The 14,636-nt window shown below is 38.3% G+C and overlaps 1 long non-coding RNA gene across 1 annotated transcript in view; it reads right to left on the bottom strand.

The window, feature by feature from the left end:
• LOC137065515 (uncharacterized) overlaps positions 1–14,636 on the bottom strand; it is a 79,481-nt gene that overhangs the window by 15,174 nt on the left and 49,671 nt on the right. The window contains exon 3 of the long non-coding RNA XR_010901660.1: positions 4,400–4,507. This is a non-coding gene — a long non-coding RNA (uncharacterized lncRNA). The remainder of the gene's footprint in view (positions 1–4,399; positions 4,508–14,636) is intronic.

Raw genomic sequence — 14,636 nt, forward strand, 5'->3', positions numbered from 1 at the left:
TACTTTAAAGTCAGTGTTGTGAGTAATTACTAATTACTTTTTTCAAGTAACTTAAAGTAATGCACTGCTTTTAAAATTACAATGTGGTCTTGTATCTCATGGAGGAGTGACAACAGTGGAGAACAAGAATGGCAAGGCCTAGACTATTTTACGCTGTGTTTTGTTTATGTGTGTGGCAGTCGTCCATGAGGGGCTGCCGCTTTTACTTTTGTTTTGTGTTTGTTTATTTATTAGTTTAGTTTATTAGTTTATTAGTAATTTATTAGTAGTTTGTGAAACGTTCGCCAGTTCCTGCCTCCTCATTCCCTGATCCTTTAACTTCTCTGTGAGATTAAATACATTTAACATAAAAATACTAAATATCTCACTTTATTAACCAATGTCTGCTGAGGGAATTTGCATTTTCTTCAGTCTGAGGCTTATTCTTATTTCACTTTGGCATGGAAAGGCCTTTACATTTGCTTAACTTTTGTTCTTTGTTATTAAAACAAACAAAAAAATCAAGCCCAGCTCAGGTGAGAAAAAGTAACATAATGCATTATTCTTAACAAAAAGTAACTAAGTACTTCAATTAGTTACTTTTTTAAGGGAGTAACTGATTACTTTTAAAATTAACTTTCCCCTACCCTGTCTCATTTGTGTCTACTTTTGTTAATTTTAAGATAAACACCTGAGACAAAGTTTAAACTTAAATGAGTTTCCCGAGCTAAGAAAAATAAACCTCTCCCCAATAATACATTTTCCTTTGGGCCTCTTTAAGATACAGAACAGCATTTCAGCTCAAAGATCTGTCATACCGACACTTCTGTCAGGAATGTTTATGTCTCTTGGAAAGCAGTATGTATGTAATTTTGTTCGTGGGGTAATGGATGGCATAAAGAGTGTGTGTGTGTGTGTGTGTGTGTATGAGTGAACGTGTGTGAGATCCCTCTGGGCACGGATGACAAATCAAATCTAATTCATCGTGTTTCTTGCCAGAGCTTCTCTTCACCCTACCACTGTGCACCTGTGTACGACACACACAGATGAGAAATGAGTTCTAGGGCATGACAGACAGATGTGACATGCATGCGAGTGACCAGGGACAGTTTGTATAACCCTGAGGACACATTTTTTGCACAAATAGCCTTTTTTGTTGTTGCATTCCTCAGTAAACACCACAAAGAATAAAAAAAGAGGGCTGACCGGTGACCCGTCATTCGAAACAAGTCAAAAAATAATACTTTGCTTAAGGTTTAAATATTAATTTCTCATAAATGTCCTTGTATAAATGTCATATATGCAAGCAAAAAAAATGTATATCTGAATTTGTTTCACAAAAGATGGCAATGAGATTAAATGGGAAAAACAAATGGGAAAAATACTAGTCAATCAAAAAAATTAATGTAGATAGCAGCTCAGATCATATGGTCTTGAGGAATATTATGAGAAATGTTTCTCCTATGTTCATTATAGTTCGTATTGATGTCTCTGATTTTTGTCTCGTGCATTTTGGCAAATCTGAGCACAATTTGAGTTTCTAAAAACACACACAACACACACACACACACACACACACATGTTGGTCTATGTGGTTTACAGGGACTCTCCATAGGCGTAATGGTTTTTATACCGTACAAACCGTATTTTTTTATCCCCTTACACTGCCCCTGCCCCTAAACCTACCCATCACAGGAAACATTCTGCATTTTTACTTTCTCAAAAAAACATCATTTAGTGTGTTTTTAAGGCCATTTGAATTATGAGGACATTTGATATGTCCTCATAAACCACCTTTATAGTGTAATACCAGTGTAATACCCATGTAGTTATACAAATTTGTGTCCTCATAAACCACATAAACAGGCACACACACACACACACACACACACACACACACACACACACACACACACACACACACACACACACACACACACACACACACACACGCTGGTCTATGTGGTTAACAGGGACTCTCCATAGGCGTAATGGTTTTTATACTGTACAAACCGTATTTCCTATCCCCCTACACTGCCCCTGCCCCTAAACCTACCCATCACAGGAAACATGCTGCATTTTTACTTTCTCTAAAAAAACATCATTTAGTATGTTTTAAAGCTATTTTGAACTATGGGGACATTTGAAATGTCCTCATAAACCATATTTATAGTGTAATACCAGTGTAATACCCATGTAGTTATACAAATTTGTGTCCTCATAAACCACATAAACAGGCTCACACACACACACACACACACACACACACACACACACACACACACACACACACACACACACACACACAGCCCCTAAACCTATCCATCAAAGGAAACATTCTGAATCTTTACTTTCTCAAAAAAACTCCTTCTGTATGATTTATAAGATGTTTTCCTCATGTTGGGGACCAAAAAATGTTCCCACAAGGACAAGGATTTCAAATATTGCCATCTTTGTGGGGACATTTTGTCCTCATAACGTAGGGATTACCAGCCCACACACACACACAAAACGTGTTTTCAACACTGTTTCAAACTGTGCCCTGATTTGCCAAGATGACAAAGAGATATTTAAATACTACTAAAAGTGTTAGGATATGATTTAGGCGCAAGTTCAAACTCTACCAGCGTCCTTAGCCATGAAAGAGAAAACTGTCAGCACAAATATTATATTTCTAGTATAAAGCCGAAACTCTCAGTGCAGTTCCACCCATCAGCCGTCCAAACTAAGGTCATGTTTGTCATCTGTCGAGAGCAGGTGTCTCTGAGCGAGAGGTCTGTGATAAATCTGTTCAATTGATTTTCTGTATGTTTCCGTGACATCTGCACATATAATCGAGATATGCAGAAGAACTGATCCGTGGGACACAGACGGCACAAATAACGAGATTAAAATAGAAATATTCTCTTACATCTGACGTTTTCACTCTTTTTTCAGGAGGAGAGTCACTGTGTGGGTTTTAGGGCTGATATAATTTTCATGTTTATGTTATCAATAAAACGAGGCCTAAGGATTCTGGTTAAAGATCCAGAAGATTCTGCAAAGCAAATTCAAAACCTGAACATAAAATTAACAGGTAACATTACAGTAAACGTTGCACTCAATGTTACAAATTGAACTTGTTTAACACTTTTTCACTGATTTTGAAGGAAAATCAGTAGAATTTCACAGAATGAATGTAAAATGTTATAACCAATTAGCAAATTATCAGATTTTTGAATAATTAATTATTTAAAAATAATTATTTCTAATATTGTAACCGGTCTTTTTTAATTATTGTAAGGAATAATTATTTTATACAAGGTTTCAAAAGTCTGATATATACACCAATAAGGCATAACATATGACGAATATTGTGTTGGTCCCACTTTTGCTGCCAAAACACCCGACCTGTGGAGGCATGGACTCCACGAGACCCCTGAAGGTGCGCTGTGGTATCCGGTGCCAAGATGTTAGCAGCAGATCCTTTAAGTCCTGTAAGTTGCAAGGTGGGGCCTCCATGGATCAGACTTGTTTGTTGAGCACATCCCACGGATGCTCGATTGGATTGAGATCTGGGGAATTTGGAGCCCAAGTCAACTCCTTAAACTCGTTGTTGTGCTCATCACACCATTCCTGAACCATTTGTACTTTGTGTCAGGAGCATTATCTGCTGGAAGAGCCACAGCCACCAGGGAATACCGTTTCCATGAAAGGTTGAACATGGTCTGCAACAATGCTTAGGAAGGTGGTGTGTGTCAAAGTAACATCCACATGGATGGCAGGACCCAAGGTTTCCCAGCAGAACATTGCCCAAAGCATCACACTGCCTCCGCCGGCTCGCCTTCTTCCCATAGTGCATCCTGGTGCCATGTGTTCCCCATCATCAGACCAGGCCTTCTTCCATTGCGCTGTGGTCCAGTTCTGATGCTCACGTGCCACTGTTGCCCAGCCTTCGCTCCCCACGTGCATCAATGAGCCTTGGCCGCCCATGACCCTGTGGCTGGTTCTCCGCTGTTCCTTCCTTGGAGCACTTTTGATAGAGACTGACCACTGCAGACCGGGAACAGCCCACAAGAGCTGCAGTTTTGTTCGTCTAGCCATCACAATTTGGCCCTTGTCAAACTCGCTAAAATCCTTACGCTTGCCCATTTTTCCTGCTTCTAACACATCAACTTTGAGGACAAAATGTTCACTTGCTGCCTAATATATCCCACCCACTAACAGGAGCCGTGATGAAGAGATCATCAGTGTTATTCACGTCACCTGTCAGTGGTCATAATGTTATGCCCAATCAGTGTATACATATACATATACATATATTTATATATACACACGTCTGTCTGTGTGTGTGTGTGTGTGTTTTCTGAATATTATATATTATATAAGATATAATATTGAAACAATTATTTTATATTTTATTACATTAAAATAAACTTACGAAGGTGCTGAGAATCGGTGGAACTTCTTCAATTTTAGGCGGTCCAATTCTGTCGATTTTTCTCTAGAGTACAGGTGCAGAATCCATGTGGGCCTTCAAATCACTGATCTGAAACACAGAAGTTCATGAAACTTAGTTGAGGTCACCAGAGAACAGCTGTGAAGGAACAGTTTGACAGAGAACAACTCGAGACTGCCGTCCCATCACCGCATCACTGGATTCTCAGTGATAGCGAGCTTAAGGTGGGCTCTCGGTGAGATCACATTTTTGTGTGACGATTGAGAAGGCTCAGGCTCTCTTCTGTTTCTATAGCTGCGTCCATGGAGAAACGTCTGCAGTTTGCAGCCTAGAAACAAACACAAACTGCATGATTATTCAGACTAAGAAGCCGATATTCCTCATGAGGCTCCAACTGTGATAAATTCCTTTCCTCTTTTAGATTTGATTGACGGCTAGAAGCGGAATATGCAGTCCTGAATGTCTTGCATATGCTGTATATAGCGATCCCGCTGGAGGCTTCCCCATAGAGATCCAAACATCTAAATAAAACCTCTATATGTGATAATAATATGCAGCAGCTTCAGAGATTACCCTCAACAATTCAGCCTGATCACAGCAAAGCACCTGCCAGATAGACATAATTATTCTCATTTGAGCAAACAGCCTTCAAAAAGGTTTGTCATGATTTAATGAAATGTCAGTTGATTCATGGTCCGACGGAATCTGTGGACAGGTTTTGCCTTTTTTTTTCCTGTGTTGATTTTAGAAGGAAATGCATTAAAAATTGTGGTATGCCAGGCTGAAAATCCTACATCTGAAAGCATTATAAAACATACAAAGAAAAATAATAATATTGGATATTTAAAAAAAAAAATATATAGTTTTAAAAATTATTATATCTTAAAAAAAAAAAAAAAAATATATATATATATATATATATATATATATATATATATATATATATATATATATATATATATATATAAATTAATAATAATGTCATTCATATATTTTTATATTATAAGCAGCTTTATAATAATTTATATTAAAATATAAAATAAATGTTTTTACAAATCTATTTTGTAATTATATTTCATATAATAATATAGTAATAATAATAACTTATATTATAGTGTTATTTTACATGTATATATATATATATATATATATATATATACATTTTTTATTTTTTTATTTTTTAATAATAATAATAATTTTATTTTTATCCCAATTTTTTTTATAAAAGTTTATATAATAAAGTACAATATATTTTATAACATTTATAATTATTAATTATACTATTTTATATCAATTTAATACATACAAATAAAATTATATAAATATATTATATATAAAATAAAAATAATGCTTTTTAGTCTGAATTGCTTTGCTCTCAGATTCTCAGTCTTGTCAGTTTTGGAGCTCTATCTTGCTTTTTTTCACTCCTATAGTACTCCAAATGATCCATTTCAGGAAACAATTGCTAAGACATATGATCACAATGACATTTTTAAGTTTTGATATTAGCTGTCTGCCGTTTGCAAGAAAGTTGGGGCTCTGCTAGGTTCACTTGTCCAAAATCTCAGACCAACCTCTTCAGTCAGGACTGACTGAGATTGATTTGGTCCAGATTCTTCGAAAACTTAATTTGTCCTTTCAGAGGCTTGTGGGACCCGATCCAGGCCACAAAAACTGATCAAATGGCCAGTGGTGAAATCAGCCCAGGAAATGAGTGATTTAAAGCTTCATGTGCTAGAATTAGAAATATAATCCATTGCTTTTGACAAGAACTGACTTATTATGAATCACCAGTAAAACCTGGGCCAAAACTAAAGCCAGACTACTAGGTGTATTGAATTTATCGGCACAGGATGGCTCTTCTCTGCGGTGTCCCCAAAAAGATTTACAATACAATCCGCTCACTTATTTTGAGAGTTTTCTCTCACAAATAAAATCATTTATTTCAGAATAAACCTACAAGGTAATCAACTATGCTTCCCTGGAGAGAAACGGGAAAAGAATGATGCTTCCATATTACAGATGACATTCAAAAACACTCCCCGGGGTCCAAGAGTTGACCTTTAACCTGTGTGTGCTTGTAAGTAATGAGCCAATCACCTTCTCCCATTACTAATTCCCCAGAGACACCCTCCTCTCGCCGCCCAGCATCTGGAGCCTACGGGTATTGATGTGTTGTGATCCGTGCATTTTCTGCGTTAAAGAAAAATCCATAATTGTTTGGGCAGAGAGCAGGATTGATCCCGGCAGTGACGTTTCGAGCGCTGTTTTCACACCGATTATATTACAGCCAACGAGCTCTAAAGTTTCTCTTGGTGGACTCAAAATGTGTTTTCTGCATTTATTGCTGATTTATTCATTGCCATTCAGTCAGAGGTTCAAATGTACTCTAATTTGTTTCATGGCGGCTCTTTGATTTCTGTTTCTGCAAGTTAAATTAGAGAGGTAGTTTTCCTTGTGGGAGCCGCCGCCATGTGGAGAACTATCATCTGTGTAATGAATTGTCAGATAAATAAAGAGCGAACGCGAGAGAGAGAAGAGTTGAGTACAGCGCTGGAAAAGCTACAAGCTCATTATTTACTCTACAATTTAGCTTCCCTTTTAAACAAGCAGTTTGCTACAATGTGAGCTACTAACAAAATGTAACTAAATTTAAGTGTTTAAAATAACACACATACACACACACACACACACACACACACAGTTAAAAAATTTGGGTTCAGTACGTTTTTTCTTCTGCTCACCAAGGCTGCAGTTGCTTGTTAAATAATACAGTTAAAACAATAATATTGTTAATTATGTTAAGATCTTAATTAGACGTACAACATTAAATCTTTGAATAAAACACTATATTGCCAAAAGTTTTGGGACGTCTGCCTTTACATGCACATGAACTTCAATGACATCCCGTTCTTAATCCGTAGGGTTCAGTATGGAGTTTGGACCCTCCTGTAGTTATAACAGCTTCAACTCTTCTGGGAAGGCTCTCCACAAGGTTTAGAAGTGTGTTTATGGGAATTTTTGACCATTCTTCTAGAAGCGCATTTGTGAGGTCAGGCACTGATGTTGGACGAGAAGGCCTGGCTCTCAGTCTCAGCTCTAATTCATCCCAAAGGTGTTCAGTCGGGTGCAGGCCAGTCAAGTTCCTCCACAGCAAACTTGCTCAAAATATGTCTTTATGGGCCGATGTTGGAACAGGAAGAGGCCGTCCCCAAACTGTTCCCACAAAGTTGGGAGCATGAAATTGTCCAAAATGTCTTGGTATGCTGAAGCATTAAGAGTTCCTTTCAATGAAACTAAAGGGCCAAGCTCAAACCCTGAAAAACAACCCAACACCATAACCCTCCCTTCACCAAACTTTACACTTGGCACAATGCAGTCAGACAAATACTGTTCCCCTGGCAAATGCTAAACCCAGACTCATCCATGGGATTTTCAGACAGAGAAGCGTGATTGGTCACTCAGAGAACACGTCTCCTCTGCTCTAGAGTCCAGTGGCGGCTGCTTTACTCCACTGCATCTCACGCTTTGCATTGCACTTGGTGATGTAAGGCTTCGATGAGCTGCTCGGCCATGGAAACCCATTCCATGAAGGTCTCTACACACTGTTCTTGAGCTAATCTGAAGGCCACATGATGTTTGGAGGTCTATAGCTATTGACTCTGCAGAAAGTTGGTGACTTCTGTGCACTGTGACCCTCAGCATGCGCTGACCCCTCTCTGTGATTTTACACTTCGTGACTGAGTTGCTGTTGTTCCCAATTGCTTCTACTTTGTTATAATATCACTAACAGGTGACTGTGGAATATTTAGTAGTTTGGAAACTTCACAAATGGACTTATTGCACAGGTGGCAACCTATCACGGTACCACGCTTGAGTTCTCTGAGCTCCTGAGAGCGACCCATTCTTTCACTAATGTTTGTTGAAGCGTCTGCATGCTTCATTTGATGGATAAATACACTAATTCGGACAACAAGAAATCATGATTTTCAGCTAAATAAGACAGTTTTTACAGAAATTATTATATTGTTATGAATTAACAAATTATTAAAATAATAAAAAATATAACCATTTGTAAAAAAAAAAAAAAAAAAAAAGGCAGGAAAGCATTATACATCCAAGGGGTTCTTTTACAAGAATCAGAGAGGATTTGAGATATAAAAAAGTATGAATGATATCTCAAGTGTTATTGATTTTTCGACCACGGAATCCATAGACAAACATTGAAGGAGGGAGCAATAAGAGAATATCATTTTGACATGGGCTAGTAAGCTAATGAAATTCAGCTGTCGAGCCGGTAACAGATTTTTAGCAGAAGTGACAAACTGCCAAATCATTTCAGTGCACTATTAACAGAGAGATTATCACTCTGGCGGCAAAGACACGTAGCGCACGACCTCCGTCTGCAGCAGATCTGTGAGTGGAAGACTACGTCAGGCAGGGGTCAGAGGTCATGACCCACGCCTCTTACGTGTGCCCAGTGCCGGGAAAAGAGCAAAACACGCCGATAACACAATCACTGCAGCCTCACCCCACTGTACACGGCTAAAAATAAAGGTCCACAAAGAGCATTTCAATCTCTTGTGCTTCATGAAACGATCTGTTTTGATGGTTTAAAGAACCAAGAATCTAACACGTTGACCTTTAAAAGTTCTATGTATCATCAAAAAACATTTTCAACCATTTTGATAAATCATAGCTTTGATTTACACACAGCGTGTGTGTGTTCTCCAGGTCGTGCTTACCAGGTTGTTCTTTAAAGCCGAAATTTGCCCAGATGTCGGCTTTTAAAGTAGTTGGAGCATTTTAATTACTCGTTAAAAATGTGTTTTACACTGAGCACATTCTTTGGAGTCTGAGCGCGATGCACTGAAGCTCACTCTCGCTCATATCCAAGACAAATCATTAACACCATCACCACTTACAGTACATGTGTTTCTCACACTGTTCGCGTGAATCGCAGCACAGTTCGGCACACACACAGACACAAATACCGGCAGTTCAATAGGGAACGCAGATCTCTTAAAGGGGCCGCACTATATTCCTCCTCCAGGTATGGTGTGGTTCTGGTGCGCTCCCAGGTCCGCATGACAGCTTTCACATTACCAACTTTTCATACGATCTGTGCCCTGCTCTGAACTAAACTACCAATGTAAAAACTCCCTTTATATTCTTAAAATGAGAGACATCACTGCTTATTATGAATTTTAGGCTTAAGAGACATGAACAAGTTCCTTGATAAACATCTATGACCTTTGATACATGTCTTCATGCTCGGAGTATGGTTCCACTAATAATAAACGTACATTTGCATAAAGCATGCATATTTGTCCATACCCATGTTGATTAGAGTATTAAAAACTTCAATACAAATTTAAGATGTATTGACAACTGATAAAAATGTGCGAGTAATCACAAGTTAAATCATGACAATCATGCGATTAATCACGATTAAATATTTAAATCTATATTTTATATATATATATATATATATACATTGAAATACCTCTGTTAGAAAAAGCACTGTAGCAGTGCCACGGTAAAGTGATGCCATGGGATGTTATAGCACCTTATGTATGATATTTACATAGCAATTAATAGAACTTTTTTGTATGTGCGTGTTTTTAGATATTGTACCATGGTTTTCAGGGCATATATGTTTTTTTATTACAGTACCATAGGTAAAATTACTGTGTTTGTACCATGGTAGAGTGAGGATTTCAGATGGTAATACCATGCAACTTTGAAATGTAATATGATGCTAAAATTTATGTACCATGATATTTTAATATATGATATCATAAGGTACCTCCGAGAATAACATTTTTTAAGGTAACATCATTGTTTTGTACCATGTTTACTATATATATATATATATATAGCCTATATATGTATATATAATACATAGCCTGTATATATAATACACAGAAACACACACACACACACACACATATATATATATATATATATATATATATATATATATATATATATATATATATATATATATATATATATATATATATATATATATATATATATAAACCAGGCATTATTAAGCGGAGCTAGTGTGAATAGCACTTGACAACAAGGCACACTATTTGCACATGGTGAAAATAGACACTCCATTAAAGTAATTTAAGCTACTCTTAAAGACCTTATGCACATATTAGCACATATTTGTTAGCACATATTAAGGGTCTTAGGATGACCAATTCATCCATCCAAGTTAATACACAGAAAATTGTTTGCCGTGGTAATCTTTAATCAAAATCTGAAAAGTAACTTCCGCTCTGGAAACGGCGTTCTTTCTCAGATGACGTCAGTTTGACCTACGAGCGAGAGATGGAGAGGAGGAGCGCTGAAGTAAAACCCTGCCCTCTATTCAATATTCCCTTTCACTTGGAAATATGTCACAGCACTGAAGAAAACTCACTCGCTACTTCAGGTTCACTGCACTTTAATTTTCATCAGAGACTTCAGTGATCAGAAATATTATAGACTGTTAATTATAGGGCGACAATTCATAGTATAATATACCTAAATGTTTTTAAAGCATTTTCAATTTTGAATAATAGTCTAACCTTGAAATATTCTCACAGGGCGTCAGTTATGCGGAGATGCTCTGTGAAATTATAGGGCAAATTTATTGTGATAGCCTATTTATGTAATAATAAAAGTAAGCTAATAATAATAATAGAAATAAAGCAGGCCTTTGCAAATGCCAAATTTAGGCTGTGTGATGCTTTTGATAATATCTCTGGCTATCATCATAGATGATCATATTCTAGTTTCATATTGCAAGAAGCTTTTTTTACATTATAAAACTAGTTTATAAGCGTTTCCCTTCCAGTTTCCAAACTGAAAGTCATTTAATTCACTTCAATCTGTTGTTGTGCTTCTATATTGTGTTTTTGCCATTTCATGGCAAACAATTTCCCTTCCAGTATTTCCCAATCCCTTTCAGCAAGTACCAAATGTTCCCGTTATTACAGAGTTTCAGAAGTTTCAAAAGAAACGCTTATGATGACCTAAATTTCTTTATTTCCATATAATATAGTCCTCGAGTGACTGCTTTTTGCTTCAAGAGCTCATTTTGTGGTTTTCTCTCGCCTAGGAATAAATGTTTAAGCAAGTGCAGAGAACTTGGGTTTATAAACATCATCTTTCCTCACGGCTCTGACGCTACCCCTCTGATTTACAGCCTAGACGGGCTCTTCCGGCGGGTCACAGCTGAATTAATGTGCTGTGTTTGGAGCAGGAGATTGTTTACCAAAAGTGACAGTTGTTCCTAGACTCCACTGGCCCTGGTGTCCTTTCACCGTGTGTGTGTTTATTGACGGTAGCATATGCTCTTGTGTTCATGGATCTAATATTGTTACGTGGGCAGATGTGTGTGAGAGAGAATGAATCTTGAAGCAATTCAGAGCCACTGAAAGTGTTTAATGTGACACTATACAGAAAGATTTTATTTAATCATAACTATATAAAAAACACCCTTGTCACACAGACACACACACACACACACACACACTTTCAATGACACTCAGGGCACAAGAGTACTTCAGTCATTAATTCTGGTCAAAATCCCTTGACAGTCGAAACTACTAATGCGCTCACGTATGTGTGTGTGTGTGTGTGTGTGTGTGTGTGTGTGTGTGTGTGTGTGTGTTTGAATAAGAAACGTAACCTTGTGCAATCCCCAATACACAAAGGACACACAGAAGAGCGTCAGAGTAAATTAGGTTAAAGCCTAATGGAAAGACCACACACACACACACACACACACACACACACACACACACAAACACACCCACAGGTTTGTTTGTCTGAGGATATCCATAATATAATATAAATAGAACACACGCACACACACACACACACACACACACACACACACACACACACACACACACACACACACACACACACACACACAATACAGCTCTGAAAATAATTAAGAGACTACTTTACATAAAACATAATATAAATAGATATTTAGATATATTATAGATAGGTCCAAAAAAACTGTTTGGATTTTTTAAAGTCGTGATGGTTGTGAGGGAGCATGGCGTTTGGTGAGTAATGCAACCTTAATGGTCCTTAATCATAAAAAAAAAACTTTTTATCTATATATTACAAAATATAACCTGGACAAAATGTGACCTGGACATGTTTTTGTGAGATTCACCCCAAACTAGATCAGGGGCCGTATTCACAAAACATTTTATCTTAGCACTAAGAGTTCTCCTAAATGGCAGTAAAAGTAGTTACAAGTTTTCTCTTAAAACCTATTCACAAAGCTGCTGAGAGCAACTTTTACTAAAGAATAGAGAGAAGTCTTAAAGGGGGGGTGAAATGCTGTTTCATGCATACTGAGCTTTTTACACTGTTAAAGACTTGGATTCCCATCCTAAACATAGACAAAGTTTCAAAAACTAATTGTAATAAAGTTCGTAGAGTGGAAGGAAGGAGGCGGGAACCGGCGGTCGTTTAACAACTTTTATTAACTAAACAAAACGAAAGTAAACCGTGGGCAGCCCCTCACAGACGACTGCCCACACACACATAACAAAACTCAACATAAAGTCCAGGCCTGGTCCTCTCTCTTCCTCCTCTGCCTTGGCTCCTCCTTTTATGCTCCCGTCACTTGGCCGCGAGACGAGACCGGTGTGTCACGCAGCTGGTGCTCATTACCACTCGTCACCGGCCCGCTCTCGCGGTCCCTCGCCCCGCTGCTTGTCACACCACACTACTGTTGGACGTTTGATGGAGTATTTCTATGTCAAAAATACTCCTTCCGGTTTTTCACAAGTTTCGAAGAGTTTTTTTCGAGTATGGGTCCGCTTGACGTCGACAGAGTGGAAGGCTCTTGTATGGGCCGTAGGGGCTCTTCTCCCAGAAGGGTGCGTGCGCACCGTGACTAGAGCGAGAGAGGAAATGCACGTCCATAAACACTCGCTCAGCTGCAGATCCACTTGTCTGAGCAACACTTCTGTGGCGCCGCCCTCCACTTTATTCCTATGGGTGACGTCGAGCGACTTCAACGCTTCAGCACAGCATTCCGGGAAGGCAGCGCTGCATTTGAACCGATTTGAACGCAGAAATGTCACATCACGCTTCAGTCACGTCGCAAAAATGGATCTCCACGGTCACTGCTGTCAGGACTTCATGAAATCAACAGTTACCAAAGAAGTGTGTTTTTGACGGAGCCGTCCCAACGATAGAGGTTCACGGTCGTGCGCGGTGAGTAAAACTGCTTCAAATGTCTGTGCTGTTGGCTATCGTCGCGTGAGTAAACATCAGTAAACGACGCGATCGTGTATAACGTTAGTTAATTTGTCAATGGAGCATGCGATCTATGGTGTGTGTTTAAATACATTTGTTTAGCTGACCACTATAGGTGTCAGATTGATTAATGTAAAACCACCCAAACATAAACCTAGGGGAGGTTCTCACAAAGCGTGCTTCTTCATTCAAATGCGCTAACGGACTCCATTGTTGTTCTCTGTATAACGTTACACTAGTCTGACGTGCAAAACTGTTTTGCTTGCTACTGCTAAGGTTTAGTGGCATACAATAGTCCATAAACCGAATCATGTCCTCATACACTGCGAGTAAAGACACTCACAAATGTTGACAGGCCCCTAAATACAGTACATACCACACAGACGGACGTCCTGCTGCTGTTTCTCCTGTTCAATTTATTTCTGCCTCCTTAATGTATTAGCTGAATTTGATTTAGGGTAGCGTTTTCTTCTCCACGCTTGAGGACGTCACCGCTTTGCACGCTCGTCATTCTTTAGCTCCGCCCACACGATACGCCTCCAGACGCTCGTTTTTTTCCGGAAAGACTCGGTACAGCCTATATTTCTTTTATAAATATAATAAAACAAAATACTTTTCGGAGATATGAAGGATGCAATACTACTCTACTCAAGATTGACATGAGATTGACTGAAACTGAGTGTTTCACCCCCCCCCCCCCTTATAAGCTAAGAGTGAAGGCGGGGTTGACCTATCGTTGCTATGGATGATGTCATCACGCTTGCTAACTATGATCACAGTGATTGGCTGATAGGGGAGGAAGCTCTGTCCATGATATTGAGTTGAAGAAGTTTTCATGTTGCCATATTCAAATAAAGATTTAAAAAAATAAAATGTTGCCATATTCAACTAAAGACTTTAAAAAGTAGGCTAAGTGTCACTAATTAACCTA

Source organism: Pseudorasbora parva, chromosome 25, assembly GCF_024679245.1.
Source record: "Pseudorasbora parva isolate DD20220531a chromosome 25, ASM2467924v1, whole genome shotgun sequence".
Taxonomy (NCBI): Eukaryota; Metazoa; Chordata; class Actinopteri; order Cypriniformes; family Gobionidae; genus Pseudorasbora; species Pseudorasbora parva.